Source organism: Chenopodium album, chromosome 12, assembly GCF_948465745.1.
Source record: "Chenopodium album chromosome 12, dcCheAlbu1.1, whole genome shotgun sequence".
Classification (NCBI taxonomy): domain Eukaryota; kingdom Viridiplantae; phylum Streptophyta; class Magnoliopsida; order Caryophyllales; family Amaranthaceae; genus Chenopodium; species Chenopodium album.
Window position 1 is genome coordinate 36,018,569 of NC_137845.1, and position 22,995 is coordinate 36,041,563.

General features: G+C 37.3%; 1 long non-coding RNA gene across 1 annotated transcript; it reads left to right on the forward strand.

Annotated features, from left to right (window-relative positions):
* The first annotated feature begins 350 nt into the window (after window positions 1-350).
* LOC145572338 (uncharacterized) lies at window positions 351-2,789 on the forward strand. The gene is made up of 3 exons (XR_014096794.1): window positions 351-582; window positions 677-752; window positions 2,593-2,789. It is a non-coding gene; the product is annotated as an uncharacterized LOC145572338 (long non-coding RNA).
* The last annotated feature ends 20,206 nt before the right edge of the window (window positions 2,790-22,995 follow it).

Genomic DNA, 22,995 nt, shown 5'->3' on the forward strand with positions numbered 1-22,995 from the left:
AATTTTGAATTATTATGTGTATAATGTTGTTTTCTATTCAAATCATAACACTTTTAATTTATGATTGATAAGAGTATAAAACTAATTTGAAATATTACTTGTTAATTATTTATTTACGGTTTTTAGTTGAGCCGGTTGAGGCGAATTATACCGAGGTTACTTTTATGGACTGAACCAATTTTCGATGTTTGGGCTATAACTTGGGAGGTGTTGGGCTGATTTTGGCGTGGGATTGGAGTAGTATACAAGTATTTGAATTGGTTTTTGAAAGTTGGATATTGGATTCTTTCATTTGACTCTTTAATTGCCAAGTTAATGCTCCCCTTAATTCTTGCCTTCACTTTATATTCTCTTGCCTCTTATAACTCCCAAACCCATTATATTTGTTGCCCTCATTAAGAAAATAATCATCAATTTCCTTTCCCATTGACCGTGGGAATCAATTCTCAAAAGTATTTGCACTCTTCCTTCTTTCACCTCCATGTTACATCTCCTTCTTCCTCAATTCTTGTGAAATTGCTGCTGGGTTTTATTGTTGCAAGGATCATCTCATTTTCCCTCTTAATTTGGCTGTGAAAATAAGTAAGTTTAATGGGTTATACCCTTCCCTTTTTCGTCCCCCTCTTGTATGGTTTGTTATACATACATCTTCTTATTTCAATCTTGTTTTATATAGGTATTCAAGGTCATCAAGAGGACTAGTTCTTTTTGGGTTCTACTAGTTTCGTGGGTTTTATCGGAAGTTTATCGAGGTAACTAGCATTATTCCATTACTCTAGAAATCATGGTTGGGTTAAGATAAGATTAGATGCAATTAGGATTAGTTTGTTTGAATTTTCGGTTGCGGTTTTGATTAAACTTGTAGTCTGTTTTGATGAAGTGATTCGCGTGAGTTATAGCAGTTGCAGATCACGTATTTTCTTCTTTATTATCATGATTATATGTATATATTGTTGTTTGATCATATTCAATTACAAATGAAATTTCGGTTGAAACCTGTGGCTTGTTCTCGTTTTGTTTCGGTGAGCATGAATAATGGATGAACTTTGATGTTAATGTGTGCTGCCATTTTTGTTTATGCGTGGTTACTAGACACTTACTTTTATAAGATAAATTTCATGGCCTTGTTGACTTATTAATACTCCAAAAGCAAGTAAATTAGTTTGTTGTATACTTACATTAATTTAGTCCAAGATTTATTGCTCATGTCATATTATTGTTGCTACTGCAAGTCTAAGTGTATTATCATGATTATTTTTATGCGTAGTACTTATGTTAAGAATGTTGGTTTCGTCATTAGCCAATAGTATAATCATGGGTGAATTTTGATTGAGCATAAATAATGATGGTTCATGTTTGGTGTTAGTCGTATATTATTAGTACTATTCTAAGTTGTTTAAAGAAATGTTCATGCTTAGTTAGTTGAGTGAGGTGTTTAAACTGTATAGTACCTTGAGTAATTTAATTTAAACTAGTTTTATTTATTATTGATAAGTTGGGGTTATCTTTATCTATTTTCATGAATTGGTACTGTGATACTATGAACAAGTAGCAAATGTTAATTTATATTGTGAGTGTCTAGGGAGTTTTAAAAAAAAAAATGGTTTTAAAGTGTCAAATAAGTTGTCGACGTCGTGATTTAAAGTAGAATCACACCGTTTTTAGCACCGCTTCGCCAAGGGTTGTGTACGGAGTGTATTGTGATATTTTGTTATAATTAGCTTCGTACCCAAATCTAGACAATAAGAGTGACACCTTAGTATGATATATGAGTTATTTTATATATTTTGAAGAATTCTGAAGTTAAACTCTTTGGAAGGGCTTTTTGTTTAATTCTGGTCTTAGGAGTAAAGACCTGCAATACTTTAAATTGGGGTTGATGATCCTTAAATGTGTTTAAATGATTTTAAAGAAGTATGTTTATAAATTTTATATATTTTTGTGAGTGTAAGACAACCATTGGGCTGCGGAATTCAATGGTTGGAACATGCCAACATCTTGGGCTGCGGAATTCGAGATGTATTTTCTAGGTTAATTGTTGTCGTCCGGAACTACTCGGGCTGCGGAATTCGAGTTGGAAAACTGGGAGTTTGGCCATTCTCAGACGCAGACGGCTGCGGAATCGTCTGTAGGTTCGCCTTGACAAACCTTTGATGGTGGGCTGCGGATTTCACCGGCGTTCATATTTTATATGCTTGCCTCACTATAAATCTTATTTTCAAAAGGGTTAAAATTTATTTATTTTAAAGATACTATTGTTTTGGGAAGGGACCTTTACAAGTGTTAATTATCGTCTATATGAGTTACTATTTGTTTTGAGTTGCTATATTAATTCTGAATTCTTGTGGTAATATTTTTCTTACGTTGTTATATTTACATGCTTGATCTGTATTATAATCATGATTCCATGTTTTATTTTATTTTTTTTCCTCGAGTTTAACTGCTAATTATTATTTGAGTTGATGTTCCCGCATGTTGTTAAGTTTTGCGCTAGTGTCTAAGCTTTTCTGTACTTAGCTTTGTATTTCTACAAGTATTGGGAGAACTACTAGTTACTCCCCACTGATTGTGGAACCTTAATGTTATTTGCAGGTGAAGAGTAGTTCCTGTTGAGTCTGGGCTGAGAGCAGAGTGTTTACTTTATTTCCTAGCAGTTTTATAGACTTGCTTTAGTTATCTTTGGACCTACTCTTTTGGGATTATTAGATTTGAGGATTGTTCTCCCTCGTTGGAAGTTTTTATTGTTCATTTGGGATTTCTTTCACTTTACTTTATTTATCTCAGATATTTTAATCATTTTCTTTAGTTTGGTAACCTTTAGAGTGACATTTCCGTCTCGACATTATTTCCGCTAACGTCATGCCTTATGTTTTAGACGGGGTGTTACATTCTGGGTGGTTCCGGCTGAGAGGAGGTGGTTTCAGGCTGTTGAGCGACGATGGCGGGGTGGCTGCTGTTGGGTGACGGTTGCGGGGTGGCTGCTGTTGTTGGTGGTGCTCAATTTTTTAATTACCTTCACTTTCTCTCTCCTACCCTTAATTATCTATTGTTTGATTCATTAATCAGCTATTATGAAATTTTGTCTTAAAATCCGTGCAGGTGAAAGTTGCAACTAATATGTAACGAAGGTAGTAATTTTTTTATTTAAAAATTATATAAATATTAAAATACGGTTTATTGGTTTACGGTTTGGTTTATAATTTTTGAAAAACCAAACCAAACCGTACACCGTATTTACAAAAAATTCGAAACCAAAGTGTAATTTTATAAACCGTAAACCAAACCAAACCGCTAAAATACGGTTTGGTCTGGTTTGGTTACGGTTTAGACCAAACTATGTACAATCTTAGTTTTGTGAGAAGTTGATATTTCCATGAATTCCAACTCCCTCTATTTTTGCGTTTTTGTGTCGTTTAGCTTTCCACTTTTGTTTTGTCAACCAACAAGCACTATAATGCATAGGTTTTAAAAAATATACATATATGTACACATACAAATTTAAAAATTGTAACATTTGGAAACCAAAAATCTAAATAAATTTAACAAGGTTACACATGTCAATAACATAATACTAAAACAGACATCGAGAATGACAAATGTCACTTCTTGGTGTCGTTTTTTCCCTCCAAATATTATTTTCCAAAAATTAATTTATATTAATATGATTTTTCTTTGTATCTTTTTTTATTGACAATTATTTAAGACAATAAAAATATATATATTTATTTAATATATTATAATAGAAATCAAAGATTCTTATTACTAATATTAATATTATTTGTTTAAAATGGCTTTATTTTTCTAGATATATTACAATCAAATGGATTTAATTAATAGTACAAAATTTTTAAAAACATATTTACATTTATTGCATTAAATTGATCACTTTAACGCAAAAATCTATAACTGTAACTATATTTTTATTATATAGTGATATTAAAGGTGAAACTAGGAATGATATGTATGTGTCACCTCCTTTTTAAAACTTTCAACATTTTTTTTGTTTGTCAAAGCTTCTTATTAAATATATATTTAATACTATGCAATAATATTTCCCTTAATATTTGGTAATTATATTCCATTTATAAACATTCAACAAAAATATTATTCTTTTGTTTTATACTATGCCATAAATTTTCCTACATATAGCTTTATGGCGTAATCCATAATTATTTTTATTATTGTCCATGTAATAATCCACTATTTTTTGTAGTATGATACGAGTATAATTTAATTTTTATTTTTGTAATTTTGAATTTTTCATCTTATTTTTGCAATTAAATAATTTTGTATAATAAAATATAGTTTAAACTAATAATAAAGGGAATATTACCGTGCATGACACGGAACCTAATCTAGGTATATATATTATGAAGTACAAAGAAAAACATATATATAATCCAGTTTTTAAGTAAAAAAAATGACACACAACACTTTCATGCATAACGATGTATAGGTTGGATCATCAATATCTTTAACAGGCCTGTAGAAGAGGGTGTGCAATTGCACAGCGCTCCTCAATTTATGAGGGCCAAAAAACAAAAAAAAAAAAATCGCTTTAATCAAAGTCCAAATGGAAAAAAGAGGTTCCTCATTTATAATAGCTAACCTACTTCTCTCTCTTCTGAAACAAGTTACAAGTAGTAGCATCATTCATAGGGGGAATGATGGACCGCTTCCCGATATAGGTCACCTCGCTCAATACCAAGTCACGTTAGGTTTTTTTTTTTTTTTTTTAATTTTATTTTTAAGTAAATAACAGTACTTAGTAAATCAATAACAATACTTGATAAATTAATAACAATACCTTAATTTAAAATAACAGTTTTTAATAATACACTGATTATTACTACAATTCGATTTGATAATCACTTAAATGACTTTTATCGGTACTAGTTTTCACTACTTACTACTTATATCTTAAACAAATTAACGTTTATATTTAATAGCCCGACATGCTGTAGACATCTATTTTTGGCCTTCTGTCCCGAGAGGAAGTGCTATGACGATAAACAAAACCATCTTTGTGTTGGATCAACGTGAAGAATACTTATGGACAACTGATTAAATCACAAGAATACAAAATGACTAACCTAACCCAAAACAAAATGAATTAAAGTCCAAATTAAATAAGCCCGATCATAATTAGGCTTAAGCCCGAGATTAAAACCTAATTTTGCCGGATTTAGAGGAGCCTAGGTTAAAAATTAAAGTAGCCACAGAAAAATCTGCGTGCATCTCAATGAGTCGCGCTGGTCTGGCGCGCGCAACTCATAAGGTTGCGCGTGACACCCAGCGTAACCTTTAGTGATGCGCTCGCGGAAGATTCAGAATTTCATAAAAATATAAAATTGAATCTTACCATAATACCGCGCGGAAGACATTCAGTTGCGCAGCCCTTAGCAGCGCATCTAAATCACTTGCGCTGGGCAGTCGCACGCAACCCATTCAGATGCGCGCGACACCTGTTGCGGCAGAACACTCAAAACCCTAAACGCACCCATACCCTATAAATAGAGGCTTAATACGAGGCTTAAACAGACAGAAAATAACCCGAAACGCTGGCAGCAGAAACTTTGTGAACTTGTGTACTCTCAACCCTCTTGTCCTAAACATTCACCCCCTTTATTATTTGTTACTACGGTGGAGGTTCCCGAACAAGAAGGAGTCCATAAGTGTTCTAAACAAAGATCTAGCAAGGAAAAGTGGTAAATTCCCGATCACTTAGATAAATCACTTTTCTTTTATTATTTAAATAACTTTAATTGATTAATTAGTGTTGTTTGACCATTTTAAACAAACTTTTAATTAATTAATTTCACATAGCATCTTATGTTAAATAAAGAATAGAATTGAATAATTAATTGTTGTTTGATCACTTAAGACAAGGCGAATATTGTTTATTATTGTTCTTTTCACGAATATAAATTAAATAAAGAATAACAACTTTGCAGTGTAATTCCTACGGATTAAATGCTTGTAAATAAAATCGACTAAATTAGTTTTTAGGTATCGCGTTGCATATATTGTTTGGTAATGAAATTGTGAAAAAGGAAGAGCTAGTAGAGGCCGCACTAGGGCTAAAATAACGATTCCCCCCTAAAGGAAACGTTATTTTAGTACCCTCGCTCCCGAACTCATTTCTGGTATAAGTAGACCAATTTGGGCATGGGTAAACTTACGATTCGTGCTAAATATCTCTTGAACTGTACTTGGGAGAAAGGCATGAACGAGGTTTGTGAGTTTTTCTAAAACTCACTGGCGACTCCTTACTAGTTTTTTACAAAAAAGCTTAATGATAGGATCAACTCTAATTTAAGGTCCCCCAAACAGTCAGGAATTCAAATCCTAATACACCCTAACAAGTGTAAAGTCCTAGGCTTTTAAATGACCATGGGCATATAAGGAGAAGGATCCCTTGATGGGCACACCCTCCTTACAGTGGCGACTCTTTTGGGGACTTAGAGGTTACAAGATTAATTTTTAGTTATGGTCCATGGTTTCTAACACTAGGTTTCCTATGGGTTGTAACGGGAATTAACTTGGATAATCTTTGGTTAGAGAGCGAGACTTGAACGCACAATATCTTCCTTCTTCACAAAGTAAAAACCAAACAAGCAATATTGCATCATGCATAATCATAGCACACTATAACCCTTGGGGACTGGCGTATTGATTAGGGGTTGCCAACACGAGGCTTCTATCCCGTAATCAATAACAATCATCCCACCAATATTGCCAACAAAATGTTGGGAGGGCTATGTCACGAGTCAACACGTTGAGTGACTGATTTGTGCATCGTTTCTTAATATATGGTACCTTTGGACACCCAAGCTTTCGACCTTAGAAAGGCATTATGTGAATCTTGACTTATAGTATGCTTATGTGATTACATGACTATGTGCGACGTGTTTTAGGATAGCCTTTTTAGTTTTGGTTTAGGTTCCCAATTGCGAAGTTGTCCCTTCACAATTTCGAGTCGCATTCGAAGGATATCATGAAAAAAAAATCGTTAAAAAAAAAGAGAGACACAAACAAAAAAATTGCTCAAAAAAAAAATTGCATGAGAAGGTGGTGCGCACAACTCCTTCAGTTGCGCGACCACGACCAGCGCAAGAGCCAGGGATGCGCGCGCAACCTAGTTACTTGCGTGCGCCTTCTGTTACGAGATCTTTTTGATTCCTCAAGAACAATTGACTCATACAAACAATATCATTATTAATGAATTGTTTAAAGGTGATGTTATCTATTCGAATGCATCTTGCGTCTTTTCTTTTTTCCTTTTTTCTTCTTTTTGTCTTCTAAACAAGGGTATTGATTTCCTTAACCTTTCGTACTTCCTTTAGGGCTGGTTTCCAAGCTTGGGAACAAAGACTCCCGGGCACTCGCATTCTACGTTTATCATCAAACAATTCACTCCTTTCAAACCATCTTCCCTCAACAATTCACTCTAGTCCAACAACAATGTTAACCATAGAGAAACTCCAAGAAGAGATTGCTCACTTGAGAGAGGAAAAGGCTCAAGAGGCCGAAGAGAGAAGAATTAAGAAACTTGAAAAAGCTAAAAAGAAAAATGCCAAACCTTTGGCTTTGCAACAAAAGATGGTTGAAGTATCCATAAAAGAGAAGTCGTTGGAGAAGCTTGTTCTTCGTTCCACAATGGGGAACAAGTAATTCGACGCAGAAAAGTTTGCTCCTCCTACAGAACTAACTTTACTAGAAAAATTCGTTGCTACGAACTTGCCAATATTCAAGGTGACCAATTTTTAATGAGTTTTACTGGCACCATGGCTTTAAAGGGAGTTGATCCTAAGCTTTATGTTTTGACTTTCCCTTTATCTCTAGACCCAGCCGCGAGAGAGTGGTACTATGGGCAAGATTCTAAGTTCAAGACATCATGGGAAGATGTAGTTTTGGCTTTCATCACCCAATATGAGAGTAACGTAGAGTTCAAATCAACTTTACGTGAACTTGAAATGCTTAAGCAAGGTGATGACGAAGGTTTCCTTGCTTTCTATGGTAGATGGCGAGAAAAGGCGGCCCATCTTGCCCAAAGGCCAGCTGAACTCGAGTTGGTACAAAAATTCATTGACAATTGTCATGAAAAGTACAACAAACATCTACACTACCTTGGTTTAGACACTTTTCAAAAGGTCTATTCTATGCCTCTTAGGATTGAAGATGATCTTGCTAAAGAAAATGCAAGCAAGCCTCATCATCATCAACCTAAGAATAACTACAAAAAGGGGAATAATAACACTTCATCCTCTCTTGATGTATTTGCGACTTCCATGCAATATAATAGCACAATGCAATAGTGGACAAGATAAAGAGTTTTACACAAGTTCCTGTGAGCTATAAAGAGTTGCTGTAAAAACTAAATGAAAAAGGATTGCTCGTACCAACAAGGCCAACGCCACCCACTCCTCTAGAAAAAAGAAATCCTCAATGGTATGGCAATGCCTATTGTGCTTATCGTAGAGGTGTTGGACATGATACTGAACGTTGCTTTGTCCTAAAGCACAAAATTCATGATCTAGTAGACGATGGGAGAATTCCCACGCCTAAACCTAATAACAATATATCCCCATTGGGAATATTCAACATTGATGTGGATCATATGGGAAGTGATACATTCAGTCCTTTGAATTATATCACTCCCATAAGGAAGCCTCTAACCACAAAACTTATAGGGGCAACTAATGAAGTGTGTGGGTTATTGGACGACGACTTCCAAGACTTATATGTCTCTAAGTATGCCGCCGTCCCACCTCCACCTTGTCTCCGAAACGAAACAAGTGGAGTGCTTGATTGAGATCATTTCTTGGGGAAATCACAAGATTTATCAAATCTCTCCTTGGATGAACAATAGAATAAAAAACAACTCATGGAGCATCTTAAAATGGAGGCACATTCAAAGCCTCTAGAACAAAGTTGGTTCACGAGCCCTACAACTAACCCAAACGAGATAGATCATTTAACTCGTTCTGGGCGAGTTTATCAAACGCAACAAAATGGATCTTCAACTACTCAAAATCAAGTTCAAAATCCAGTACCACCTCCACCTGAGGTAGAAGATCCATTGGTTAAACAACTTCGCTAATATAAGGTGAATGTTAGCATTTGGGAACTCCTAAGTACTTCTAAAGAATATAGGAATTCTCTTATGAATGCTTTAACTGCTTTGTCCATAAGTACGGACACAACTCCACAAGATCTCACTAACTTGCTTACTAGCGAAAAATCCGACAAATCAATCGTTTTTGCTAATGATTATTTGCCTTCAAAAGACACTACCCACAACAATTCATTATATCTAACTGTGGGGTGCAAGGGATACAACATCCCTATTACTTTAGTGGATAATGGGTTTTCCGTGAACGTATGCCAATTACGAATTGCGAAATATTTAGGTCTTAATCCAGAAAAAGATTTTCATTGTATAACACAAAGCATTAGGGCCTATGACAATATTCAAGGAGATCGGTGTGTGGAACTGTTAAGCTACCAATTACCACAGGACCAATACAAAAGATGGTTGAATTCCATGTCATGGACATTAAACCTACATTCAATCTTCTTCTTGGACGTCCTTGGATACATGAGCTTGGACCAATACCATCTTCGCTCCACCAAATGATTAGGTTGAACTATCAAGGTCTTCCTATGACTATACATGCTTCTCCTCTTAAAATAGCAATAAATGATCAATCCATTTTGGAATTAAACCATGACAATGATGAAGAGCACATGTGGGGATTCGCCACGGAGGCAATTAGCAAATTAGAAATGGAGGAAAGTCTTGAAGAACCATTCAAGCTTGATCGATATTCCACCCCAATAGTAAACAACATCTTATTTAAGAGTAGTTACTTTCCTAGGATGCCTTTGGGAATAGGAATAAAGAAATCTCTTTTACTTCCTATCCCAAAGAAAAGATTTTCTTTTGGATTGGGATATAAGCCAACCAAAGAGGAACTCAAATGTCACGATGCTAAGATCAAAGCACGTAGGGACAACAACAAGAAAGGTATAATCTCTTTACTCCCATCCTACAATCAAACCCTCAACAGACAATTCTTTAGGGAGGGAGAAGATTACCCAAGCCATGACTTTCCAAAACCACAAATTCTAGAAGGTAGCATAAAGCGTGGATTCAAAATATTCCACGATTGCTACTTCTTGAATGATGATTTAAAATCGTCCAATCAAAACACCCAAATCCAGGGTGCTATGATATATAGGCAAGCATTTAACTTGCTGTTTGGACTAGAGAAAAACCATGTTGCTACAATGACTAATCAAAATGCTATCTAAGATGAAGCTTTTGACCCAACCTCATTGATCACCTCTTCCAACGAAACCTTCGAGCATGGATGGAGAAAGACTTTCAAGTGGATTAACCATAAAGGTGACAAGCTAAAGATCACCACAGGCGAAGGAGAGATGTTCGAAGAATCCGATGATGTGTCTAGTCTAGGTTTTAAGGAAGTTGAAAATTTAGGCCTTGTGGGCAAAACCGAGTCTTTATTTTCTAGTTCTAAGGACTAGGATCCCAAAAAGGATTCTCCTCTCGATGTACTTTCGTTTGATTTCAATAATATGAGCTCTATTTCTGAGTATATGCCTTCTCTTGAATCTTTTGAATACTATAATAATCAATCTAATGAAGATGATAACGTTAATAAACTGGTTGAATTAATGAATGAACGAGAACAAAAGAATCCTATAATTGAAGAAACTGAAACAGTCAATATAGGAACTAATGAAAATATTAAAATTGGCTTAACATTAAATCCGGAAGAGCGATCGACCCTCATATTGACGCTTAAAGAATTCGAAGACGTGTTTGCTTGGTCATACAAGGACATGCTTGGAATAGTTAGGGAAATCGCGGAACACACCATTCCCTTGAAACCTACCTCTAAACCAGTCAAGCAAAAACTTCGACAAATGAAACCTGACGTCACTTTGAAAACAAAGGAAGATGTACAAAAGCAATTAGACACTGGTTTCATTCGCGTATGTAATTATTCAGAATGGGTAGCAAACATCGTCCCAGTCCCTAAAAAGGATGGATGAGTTCGCATGTGTGTCGACTTTAGGGACTTCAACAAGACTAGCCCTAAAGAAGATTTTCCTCTACCCAATATTGACATATTGGTAGATAACACGGCTGAACATGCGATGCTATCCTTTATGGATGGATACATAGGTTACAACCAAATCCTAATGGAAAAAGAAGACGAAGAAAAGACATGCTTTATTACTCCTTGGGGTACGTATTGCTATACAGTCATGCCATTTGGTCTAAAAAATGCAAGAACTACGTACCAAAGAACGGCTAAGACTCTCTTGCATGATATGATGCATAAAGAAATAGAAGTATATATGGATGACATGATCGTGAAGTCTAAAGATAAAATAGGACATATAAAAGCTTTACGCAAATTCTTCACTCGCATAAAAGAATATAAAATGCGATTGAATTCACAAAAATGCGCCTTCAGAGTGACTTCCTTCAAGTTACTCGGATACATAGTAAGCACACGTGGTATTGAGATCGATCCTTCCAAAATAAAGGCAATTGCTGATATGCCTCCCCCTCGAATAGAAAAAGAAAATAGAAGGTTCCTTGGCAAACTACAGTACATTAGTCGATTCATCAATAAGTTGAAAATGACTTGTGAGCCAATATTCAAAAAACTGAAAAAAGAAGAAAAACATAAATGGGACGATCAATGCCAAGAGGCCTTTGAGAAAGTCAAAGACTATCTCAAAAGTCCACCAGTTTTAGCACCACCAGTACCCAAACTACCTCTTAGGCTATACATTACCGTTACAAATACGGCCACAGGAGCCATGTTAGCACAAGAGGTAGAACAATTAGAGTGTGTAATATACTATATAAGTAAAAAATTCATCCAATATGAAACAAAGTATAGCACCCTGGAAAAAACAAGTTTAGCATTAGTGTGGGCAACCAAAAAATTACGACATTATATGCTCCCCCACACCACTCATGTGATTTCACAACATAATCCGATAAAGTATTTGTTTGAACAACCACCCATACATAGAAGAATATCCAAATGGTTGGTAATGCTGGCCGAATTTGAACTAAAATATATTCCTGAAAAATCAATAAAAGGAAAAGTAATATCCGATTTTCTAGCTCAACATCCTATTCAAACAAATCATGCAGAAACTACTCATCTTCCCGATGAAGATATTCTCATGACACAAGATGACAAGTGGGTAATGTACTTCAATGGCGCGTCCAATAAAAAAGGATGTGGTGTAGGAGTGTTACTCATAAGTCCAGAGGGAGCACATGCTCCAATATCTGCCAAACTAGACTTTGAGGCTAATAATAATGCCGCATAATATGAAGCGTGCATTATTGGATTAGAAGCAGCTACTAGCGTAGGTGTTCAAAAATAAGAGGTATATGGAGATTCAAGTCTGATAATAAATCATATACTAAAAAAATGGAAAATTAAAAACTCCACAATGATATTATACCAAGCACACCTAGAGCAACTCATCGAGCATTTTGATTAAATTGACTTCAAATATCTCCCAAAGGATGAGAAACAATTTGCTGATGCGCTAGCAAAATTAGCCTTAATAATCAACTTTCCAGATCACTTAAATACGATGCCATTATGCGTTGATAGAAGAGACAAACCAGCTTATTGCAACGTAATAGAGGAAATAAATGACATCGAAGGAGAAAATCCTTGGTGTAATCATATCCTCCAATACATTACTCATGGAACATATCCTACAAATACTTCATCAAAAGACCAACAAGCTTTGAGAACACTCCCAGCCTAATATGGTTTATTATATGGTCAATTATGCAAAAACGGACCAAATGGTCAAAGCTTATTGTGTATAGACCACCTTGAATCCAGGCGCCTTATGGAGAATACTCACAAAGGTGTTTGTGGACCTCACACAAATGGAAAAAGGCTTACTAAAATAATCTCACGACAAGGGTACTTTTGGTCCACCATGGAACATGATCGCATATTATATGTCACGAAATGTCCATAGTGCCAAATGTTCGCTAGATTACAACACCTCCCACCATCCGAACTATATAATCTCACTTCCCCTTGGCCCTTTTCGACTTGGGGAATCGACATAATTGGTAAAATTTCTCCAACAGGAGCAGGAGGACACGAGTACGTACTAGTAGCCATCGATTACTTTACTAAGTGGATCGAGACCGCTTCTTAGGTTAACATCACTTCTAAACATGTCGCAAAGTTTCTCGAACGAAACATATTTTGTAGATATGGAGTTCCACATGAACTAATTAGTGACCAGGGATCTCAATTCAAAGAGGAAGTTGAGACCCTCTTAGTTCGTTATAAAGTATAACATCATCATTCTTCTCCATATAGACCCCAAATAAATGGAGCAGTAGAATCGGCGAATAAAAATATAACAATCATCATTAAGAAAATGGCAGAAAATTATATAGACTGGCCGAACAAACTACACTTCGCCCTATGGGGTTATAAAACATCCATACGAACATCAATAGGAGTAACTCCATATCCTTAGTTTTCGGCATGGACGTAGTTCAACCAGTTGAACTAGAAATACCATTCCTACGTATCGTACTCAAAAGTAAGCTACCGGAAGCTGAATGGGTACGAGCAAGGTATGAAGAGCTTTTATTCCTCAATTAACGACGATTAAAAGCTTTGCATCATGTACAAGTCTACCAACGACGCATCGCGCGACACTTTAACAAATGGGTACGACCCCGTAATATTAAAGAAGGTGATTTTATACTAAAAGAGGTTAGGATCCACCAACCGATCCAAAAGGGAAGTTCAAACCTAATTGGATAGGACCATACCGTGTAATTGAAATTCTCTCAAGAGGGTCCGTTCGATTAATGGATATTGGTGGCGGTGAAATCCGTCAACTAATAAACATTGATCGACTTAAAAAGTATTACATATAAAAATCCGGATAAACTCGTTCATTCATAATTAACAATCATATGTTTTAGCATTCAAATAAAGATTCTAAGTGTTATGCACTTTACCGAATCACACGGTAAAGCTCATAATACTTGGGGGGGGGGGTAATCATAAAAATATGTACCATTCAAAGTGTTCAGATTTTTTCGAACTTTACGAAAAAACTCTTTACACTTGGGGGGTAAATGATTAAAAAAATAATTTCAACGCTCGTAGACAGGTGTCACGCTCAACTAAATGAGTTACGCGCGGATGTCACGCGCAACAGAATAAGTTGCACGCGACAGGCACGCGCAATCTTGGACGTTGCACGCACCACCTTGGACGTTGTGCGCGCCACCTGATGACGAACTACGAACTTAGGATTTTTCGCTTGAATAAATATTGATTTTTACTAGCGATTAAATTAAGGGCGTTTCCAAGAATTATGTGTACTCGGAAAACAACAAAATTAAGCTTTGATTTAAATTATTTAAACAAAGTTTGATTAATTTTTCATTTAATTTCTACAAAAGGATTAAAGAAAAATAACAAATAAAAATAATATAACTTTGCAAAGACCTGATTTCGTAATACAAATACATAGGAAATTTTTTTTATTCGGTTATATAAATAAAAAAAGGGCTCATTTTTATTCCAAACAAAAATTCAAAATACATCATAAAACTAGATAATAAATAAAAAAAAACATAGTAGTGATTACACTTTATTCAAAAAAAATTAAGCTACTAATATTGTGTAACACCATAAGGTTTTACTATATCCTCAATTGTCACAGTCGAAGGAGGAGTAGTTTCCATTTGCAGTACTCTAAGCAACCTTAGAGTTTTCTCCTTCTGTCTTCTTTTTTACCCAAACATTATTTTTCAATTTAGGTATAAGGGCCCTTTCAAGTCTTTTTCCCTTATCTTTAGCGTTGGATGGAGTCTTCTTACGGGGATTTGATGAAGGTTCCTTAATGTTTATTCCTTGTTGCGCGGGTTTTGGAGAAACCTCCCTCTTAGGTTCTCTTGAACGAGCCTTAGGTGATGAGGAGAAGTCTAAATTTCTTCTCACTCCTTTGTTTTGACCACTAGGAGTAGTTGTGGCCGATTGCACCAAAGGTTTGGGTGGATTGCGAGCCGAGGCGGCTTGATTTTGTTGACGAGCTTTATTTAGCTCTCCCTTATCCGCCGCCTTCATCCAGGCTTTGTAAAAGGAAGATAGCACTATGCTCGTCGTGGGATTTTTCACCCTCACTTAGGAAGACTAGACCAATATTCCATCCAACGAAGAATCCTTTCAGGTTTAAAATTCACATCTTTAGGGGCATCACAATCTTGTGGGGGAATAATTTGTTTCATCTCATACTGTCTCATCACCCTACAAGGAAAGATATAAGTAGTACTAGAGAGGCCTAAAAGCCTAATGTAGGGACAATCAAAACTATTCCCAATCATACTACTTATGTTCAACCAATGAATCACAAAGCGTATGTTAGGAACCCCATGACAGAAAAAGGACGTCCATTCTTCCTCATTCTTATGTTTGTAAAGAATGCGACGAGTTGGGAACGTTCTTACTCTGTTAGCCTTAAGATTTTGTGGTTGATAAACAATTCGCAAGCACTACATGAGATAAATCTGAAAAAATAAAAAAATTTATTAATTTGCCACATTACACCAGCAGGTGGCGCGCGCATGACAAATAGTCGCGCGCACCACTAGGTGCATCCTGGAAGATTGCGCTGGTCAGACTAGCGCAACTTTCAAGGTTGCCCTAAGATACGACGAAAAAAAGCGTATGTGTAATGGGAGTGGAATTCCCGTGAAACCGTTCTCGTTTGGGTCTCCTCTAAGATGATTCAAGCAAAGTACAGTTTCCGCCAAAGCTAAGAGAGCGGGTAAATGACATCCCTCTATTTGCTCCACTATGGACACATAGAATAATCCCCATATTCTTTACCTGTCCTAAGTAAACAATTAACAACAAGACAAAAACACAAATCACGAATTTTAAAACGTTGTTTAGTGAAGTTGTCATAGGGGCGACGAAGTGTTCAATAAATTGAATTAAATTCACACCTTCTTCTGTCCCAATTTTGGCCATATCATTGTCATTCAAGTCAAAAAATCGTTGAAACACAGGTTTTGAATTTGACAAGGTAGGGGCATACGTCACGGGGAGAGTATTTGTAGGGAATCCTAGTAGAGCCTCAAATTCACCAGGTAGTGGGACAATTTCACCCTCCTTAAAGAGGAAAATATGATGGTTTGAGTCCCAATGATTAACTACAGCATGGAGGAAATCGAAATTTATGTTGAGTTGCATATAACTTAATAGGGGGTCAAGATGGTACATTTTAAAAGCTAATTTATCCTCAGTAGAAAGGGAAGTGACCCATTGTTTCAAACGTTGGTAAAATGTTTTCACCATTATTTAAACAAAAGAAAGAGAAAAAGAACAAGTAAAAAAGAGAGCAATATTTTTCATTATGAATCAAACTATCAACGAATGAATGTGAGATGATCAAAAGCCTACACGAAACCACGTTTAAATAGACCCAAACGGGGTAATTTTTTGGCAATTTTCGCCCAAAGGAAAGTTTATCCGCAGGCGGCGTGTGCATCTCACGAGTTGCGCGTGCCTGCCGCGCGCAACCGATTTACATGTGTGCGATAGCTGCGCGCAACCCATCCAGTTGCTCGCGCCCTATTATGTCGCGACATGTTGGTTGTTTTATTTCCGTATTTCAGACTACTTAATAATGGAATATCAACGAAATCTTATGACTAATCCATACACTTGCCTTTGTCAGTTTTGTTTCCTTTCTTTATTCTTTTTTATTTTATTTTATTTTCTTTTTTCCTTTCTTTTTCTAACTTCCTTTTTATTTTATTTTCTTTTAAGTTCTTTTCTTTTTCCTTTCATCCTTTTTCCTTCCCCTTTGTTTTCTTTTCGTTTTTTTTTATTTTTTTCGATGGGGGTAAGTCGTGAACCCTTTCCCTCCCTCGGAAAAATTTTTCGCTTTAAAATACTTATGGAAATAAAATATAAATAATGATATATACAAATAAATATATGTCATATGTACAACAGTAAAAATAAAAATGTTTATATACATTTTGCATAAGGAAAAAAAAAATGATAATAAATATGGAAGTCAGGATGCTAGGTGACTCCCGGAAGGCTGCTGTACAACCTGAAAAATCCAATACAAAGATTAGTACACAAAACATGTAATAACTTTGATGTAAAAAAAAGAGAGCAAACAAACTTACCGCGACCATCCGATGATCACGGCATGACAAAGCCACGAGGGCTCTCCGATAAGCAGCTCGGAAAGCATGCATAGTCCTCACCATGCCGTTCACGGTCTCTCGCGGAACCTGTTCCCAAAAAAAACATAATAATAAAGGAAAGTTATAAGACAAATGTATATGATATATAGAAAAGAAAATATATACATATACAAAATAAAGCATACTGACTCAACCGTCTCAGGTACGAACAGTATGTCCTCATCCTCCGCCGCAGGAAGAATCTCACGAATTACTGACCCGAAAGCATCAGTATATGTGATCTCCGCCGTGGGAGGCCCACCTAACCACCCAGCTCGACTCGCTAAAATATATACAATAAAAAGAGTAAAAGTTCCGAACAATAGATAAAGAGAGAAAAAAAAAGAGAGAAAAGAAAAATGCTAACCGGGACAAAAGCTGGGAAAGGAATCAGCCTGGATGTAACAAACGCCAGGTAAGACACATCCGGTAGCACCAACTGCTCTGTTAGATAACTAAGGATCTCCTGAGCTCGATCCTTGGTAGACAGCAAATCTAGACGCAGCATCCGGATCGGAGGATCCGCAGGAACCAAAGGCTCCTCGAACACGAATTGCCAAAGAACACGCTCGCCTAAAAACCAAGCGTTTGTCCTCTGGGGCACAGAAATTCCCTGATAAAGGGCCCGGAAACGGTAGCGAACTGCGCTTGGTCGAACGGCCTCAGGGACCCCGATGATCAAACTCCAAGGACGGAGATCGATTTACAAGACACAATCACATAAGAAACCCACTCGAAAAAAATATACATATGTGTGTTGTCAAAACCATACTCACCGACGCACTAGTCGCCGAAAGAATCCTCTGGCGAAAGTCGCCGGTTGTAGTAGCTCGCTTCTTTCTTATTGTGGCCAAAAGATGGCCGATAGGAAAACGAGCCTCCCCGAGTATCCTAGGGGGCTTGGAAAGGCAGTTACGAGTACCCCCAAGCCTAAAAAGAATACAATGTGATCAAGAAGAGCCGAAATGGTAATGAAAAAAATAAAAAGATTAAGATAAATACGCACCACAAGGCTATGACCATGCCACGAAATGGAGATCCCGGGCACCTCATTAGCTGCTGCGGAATCCATCACCCGGGTCGCCTTGCCCATAGTTGTCAGCATACGGGCATACGACACCTCCGCCCAACTCAAGTTACCGACTTGCCCCAAATCACTAAGGTAAACGAGTAACCCGATAGCAAAACGCTCTCCCTGATCGCTTAGAATAGTGACGGAAAGAATGTGGGCAATGTATATCCGAGCCAGCAGCTCAAGTGTACATTGCTGATCAACCTCGTCAGCCGACAGCTCGTTGGCAAGAATCGTGTACGGACAAGTTTGCGCATACATATGAAGGGCCGCCGCAAGATGGTCCCCCACGAGGTCGCTCAGCCTCTCGTCTGACCTCTTCACAGTCTCTATAACCACAGGCTCACCTCCGAAAGGAAAACCCATGATCACAGAGAAGTTGAAAGGGGTAACCCTCATCTCCCCCCACGAGAAGTGGAAAGTGTTGGTGGAATCCCACCAAAACTCCAGTAACCCGCAAAGGAAAGCTGACGATGCAGGCTGACTCGATAAGTCCTGAAGAGCCGCCAGCTGGGGGCTGATCCCCGAAAGCTCCACCACCTCCTTCACCACGTCGGGTAATCTCGCAAAACGACCTCTTAAGTCTTCCGAGCCATATAGACGCATGTTAGGCTCGATCTAAAGAAAATATATGACAAAATGCGGTTATGAATTTTAAAAAAAAGAGAGAGAAAGAAAGAAACGATGAAAGGACGGAGGCGCAAAAGAAGTCACTATGCCGCGCCAACTCCGGATCAAAACGTGATGGTCTGGGTCCCACCTCAGGACCTGAGGGTCCAAGTTGGGAGGAGCCTCCCAGACCACATCCTCATGACGATGTCGATCAACCTAGACGCATCACTCTCGAACCTCCTCACGAAGACGTGTCACCCTCTTTCGAGGGCGAATCGCCTCGTCGAGCACAGGTACTCCTAGATCCTCCTCAACATCGACGAATGGAGGGGAGTCCATACTATAATCGACAAGACTCCTTATTAGTTTACTTTCCTAAAAGACTAATATACGTGTTCTAGACCCATTTCAGCAGCATAACGACTGCCGAGAAGGCAAAACACAAAAATCGAATGCCACCCACGCTTGGAGGCAACGATATCTGTAGTCAAACTCAGTAAATGGGGGCTACGATACCTGCAGTTAAACTCAGTAAATGGGGCTTTAACACCCACAAAAGCCATCCTATACCAGTTTGACTTAAAGTATTCTAGAGATTATATTCCTAAATCTCAAAGAATCAACTATTTTCAGGCGAATAATAATAACATAAACATAATTATCGTCTACCAAACAATCTGAAGGTTCGAACATGGCAAAAATAAGCTAAAGTGTATACTTCGCGCCATTTTTTGGATTAAAAATTTTCGAAACATGATTCATGAAAATAATTGCAGTTCTAATACTATAACTCACTTCATAATCAACAAGTATAACCAAATGAGCAAGAAAAAACAACAAATTCGAACTAAAATTTGACCAAAATACCAAGAACGCACTTGAAATGCTCATACAAGGTTCAATACTCAACCATTTTTCATGAAATTTGTTGCAAAACACTCCTTAAACATAACATGACATTATGAAACAAACAATTTCAAGAATAATGGACCAAATAAAAAACCCCCAAATTCGAATTTTGGGGTTTAACGGTTCGAAATTCCCCAAATTCAGCCAAAGAATGAAATAAAATTAGCAAAAACTTACATTGGATTGTGGCAAATATGAATAGGGGATGAGATTTACTTCCTTTGGCCTCAAAGAGCAAAGAATTAAGAGCTTTGTAGCATGAGAAAGGGACAAAAATGGCGAAAGAAAGAGAAGAGAGAGAGTGAACTGAAATTGCGCTCTTCGATCTTTCTTTTACTGATTTAAATGTCACGCGCAATTGTCTCTGTTGCGCGCGCCCGGCTAGCGTGACCCACTGAGTTGCACGCGGATACTTGTCACTTAAAAGACCGGTATTTTGATTTTGATCCGTTTGATTTATTTTTAACGGTTTTTGCTCGTTATTAGACGTAACGGCGTGCAGATTATCGAAATATTTCAATTTTCTTTGCATCTTATAGTTTATTGTCTTTTTTGATAGTTTTTTTCATCATCCTAAATGCACACCGTGCTTTGTGCCTGCCCTAAGCATACGTTTTGGACGTTTTTCGTGAGCATGTCTTAAAACATTCCGTAGTGGTGCTTTACGTAAAATCTCCCATAGACAGGTTTGTCATTTTACTGTACTTACTTTAGAAATGTCACATTCTTTTCTTTCTTTTTGGCGTCCACAGCAAAAAGACTAGCTTATCGTACAACGTAAAGTTTTATGGCGTAGGTGTTGCGTAAAATTTCACCTCTTCCCAGCAACGTGATCTACCTCCCGTAACGAAAACGGTAGAACTTCTTTACAAACTTTAGGCGTTAGCTTAACGAGTCGACTGGCACGCCGAACCATCAAGAACAGACACTTCTCGATTGGAAGCAAATACGGTATTTAGTGAGCTTACTGGCTTACCGGACAATTAGGGTGTCCGTCCACCCCCTATATAAAGAGCGACATACTGAAGTTGCACCTATTTAGACACGTGCCCCCAGTCCTGAAACGTGTGTTTTCATCCTGCGGACAAAACTACTGAGAGAGTTGCCGATTTTCTTCTCTCTCAATGGATTTGGATATATGCCTCTTGTCTGAGACATATATTTCTATCTTGTGGACCCTGAATACTGCATTTTGGCAAGCGAGTGTCAAAACCTCTATTCATCTGTTAGGCTACAAATGTTGAAACACCTCTCCTTTTTATCATCTTTTAACTTGTTAAAATCATAGACTAAAGTTTCAATGACATATCGAGGGACTTTAGATCAACGATGCCATAATTGAGAGGATATCATCCTCTTTACTCTTTTTAAAACCGATATTTTCTCAGATGTGACATCACTTAGGATAGCCTTTACTTGTGAAAGCGTTCTACACTTGCAAAGTATCAATTTAGATTCTTCAGCGTGTTAAGAATAGAAAATAATTTTTCTAGCCTTAATAGCTACTTTTCTCAAACACTTAGCGAATCAAGGATCGTTTCGACATCCTTAACATTACTGAAAGATTCTCTATTCTTAGGGAACTTCGCAAAATGAATCTTAGATTTATTTCCTTGGCTACTTTGATCCTCGTCTATTCTAGACTCGATCAAAGTGGGGGCTAACTGTAGACATCTACTTTTGGCCTCCTGTCCCGACAGGAAGTGCTATGACGATAAATAAAACCATCTTTGTGTTGGATCAACATGAAGAATACTTATGGACAACTGATTAAATCACAAGAATGAAAAATGACTAGTCTAACCCAAAACAAAATGAATTAAATTCCAATTAACTAAGCCCGATCATGATTAGGCTTAAGCCTGAGATTAAAACCTAATTTTGACAGTTTAGAGATGCCTAGGTTAAAAATTAAAGCAGCCGTAGAAAAATCCGTGCGCATCTCAATGAGTCGCGCTGGTCTGGGGCACGCAACTCACAAGGTTGTGCGTGACACCTAGTGCAACCTTTAGTGATGCGCTCGCGGAAGATTAAGAATTTCATAAAAATATAAAATCGAATCTTACCATAATATCGCACGCAAGACATTCAGTTGTACTTCCCTTAGCAGCGCATCTAAATCACTTGCACTGGGCATTCACGCGCAACCCATTCTAATGCGCGTGACACTTGCTGTGGAAGAACGCTCGAAACCCTAAATGCACCCATTCCCTATAAATAGAGGCTTAATACGAGGCTTAAACAGACAGAAAATAACCCGAAACGCTGGCAGAAACTTTGTGAACTTGTGTACTGTAGACACCTAAAAATGTCTCCCCAAAACCAAACCCGATGATGAACACCTTTCACTGCCATTATTGGTATAGTTAAGTATTTAATCTTTGGAGTGCTTGAATCCATGTTCTATCCAATACATTTCATAAACCAATACATTTCCTAGCTCATTTCCCTAAACCATAACTTGTTATCCACTTTTCGTGTCCACATCGCAAAAAGAGAGAAACTGATTTTTAGGTCTTATAATTTTGATCCAATTATTACTTTGTTGGATAGGCCTTGAAATAATATTTCCAACCATATGTCATAAGCCCAATTCCGAGCTATAACGAAAAAGATATGAGCAAAACACTAAACTCGGCCCAAAACCGACACCCTTCTACTAAAACGGCCATATAATAAAATCTACAAATAATTTTGACCTGATTAAAATTGGGTTGGAAAGTAGAATTGATAAGATTTCCAGTGATATATTATATGCCTTATTCCAAGTTACGGATCAAAAGTTATGATGATTTAAAAACGGGTAAAAAACTGAAATTATCGCGCACGGTGTAAAAGCACCGTGTCACGGCGCCTGATGACGTGGCACGGTGCCTGGTGCCGTGACACAGTAAATGAAAACGTGTCAGGTGCGTTTTTCCATGCTTTAAACCCACTGTGTCATGGGAATATTGCCGCGCCACGGGATTTTGCACCGCGTCACGGTACAATTTCCCGTATCACGGTGCCCAGTCAGTGACACGAGGCTGTTCCGTGTAATTTTCGCGCACTTTTTTACCATGACACGGTGTTCTGT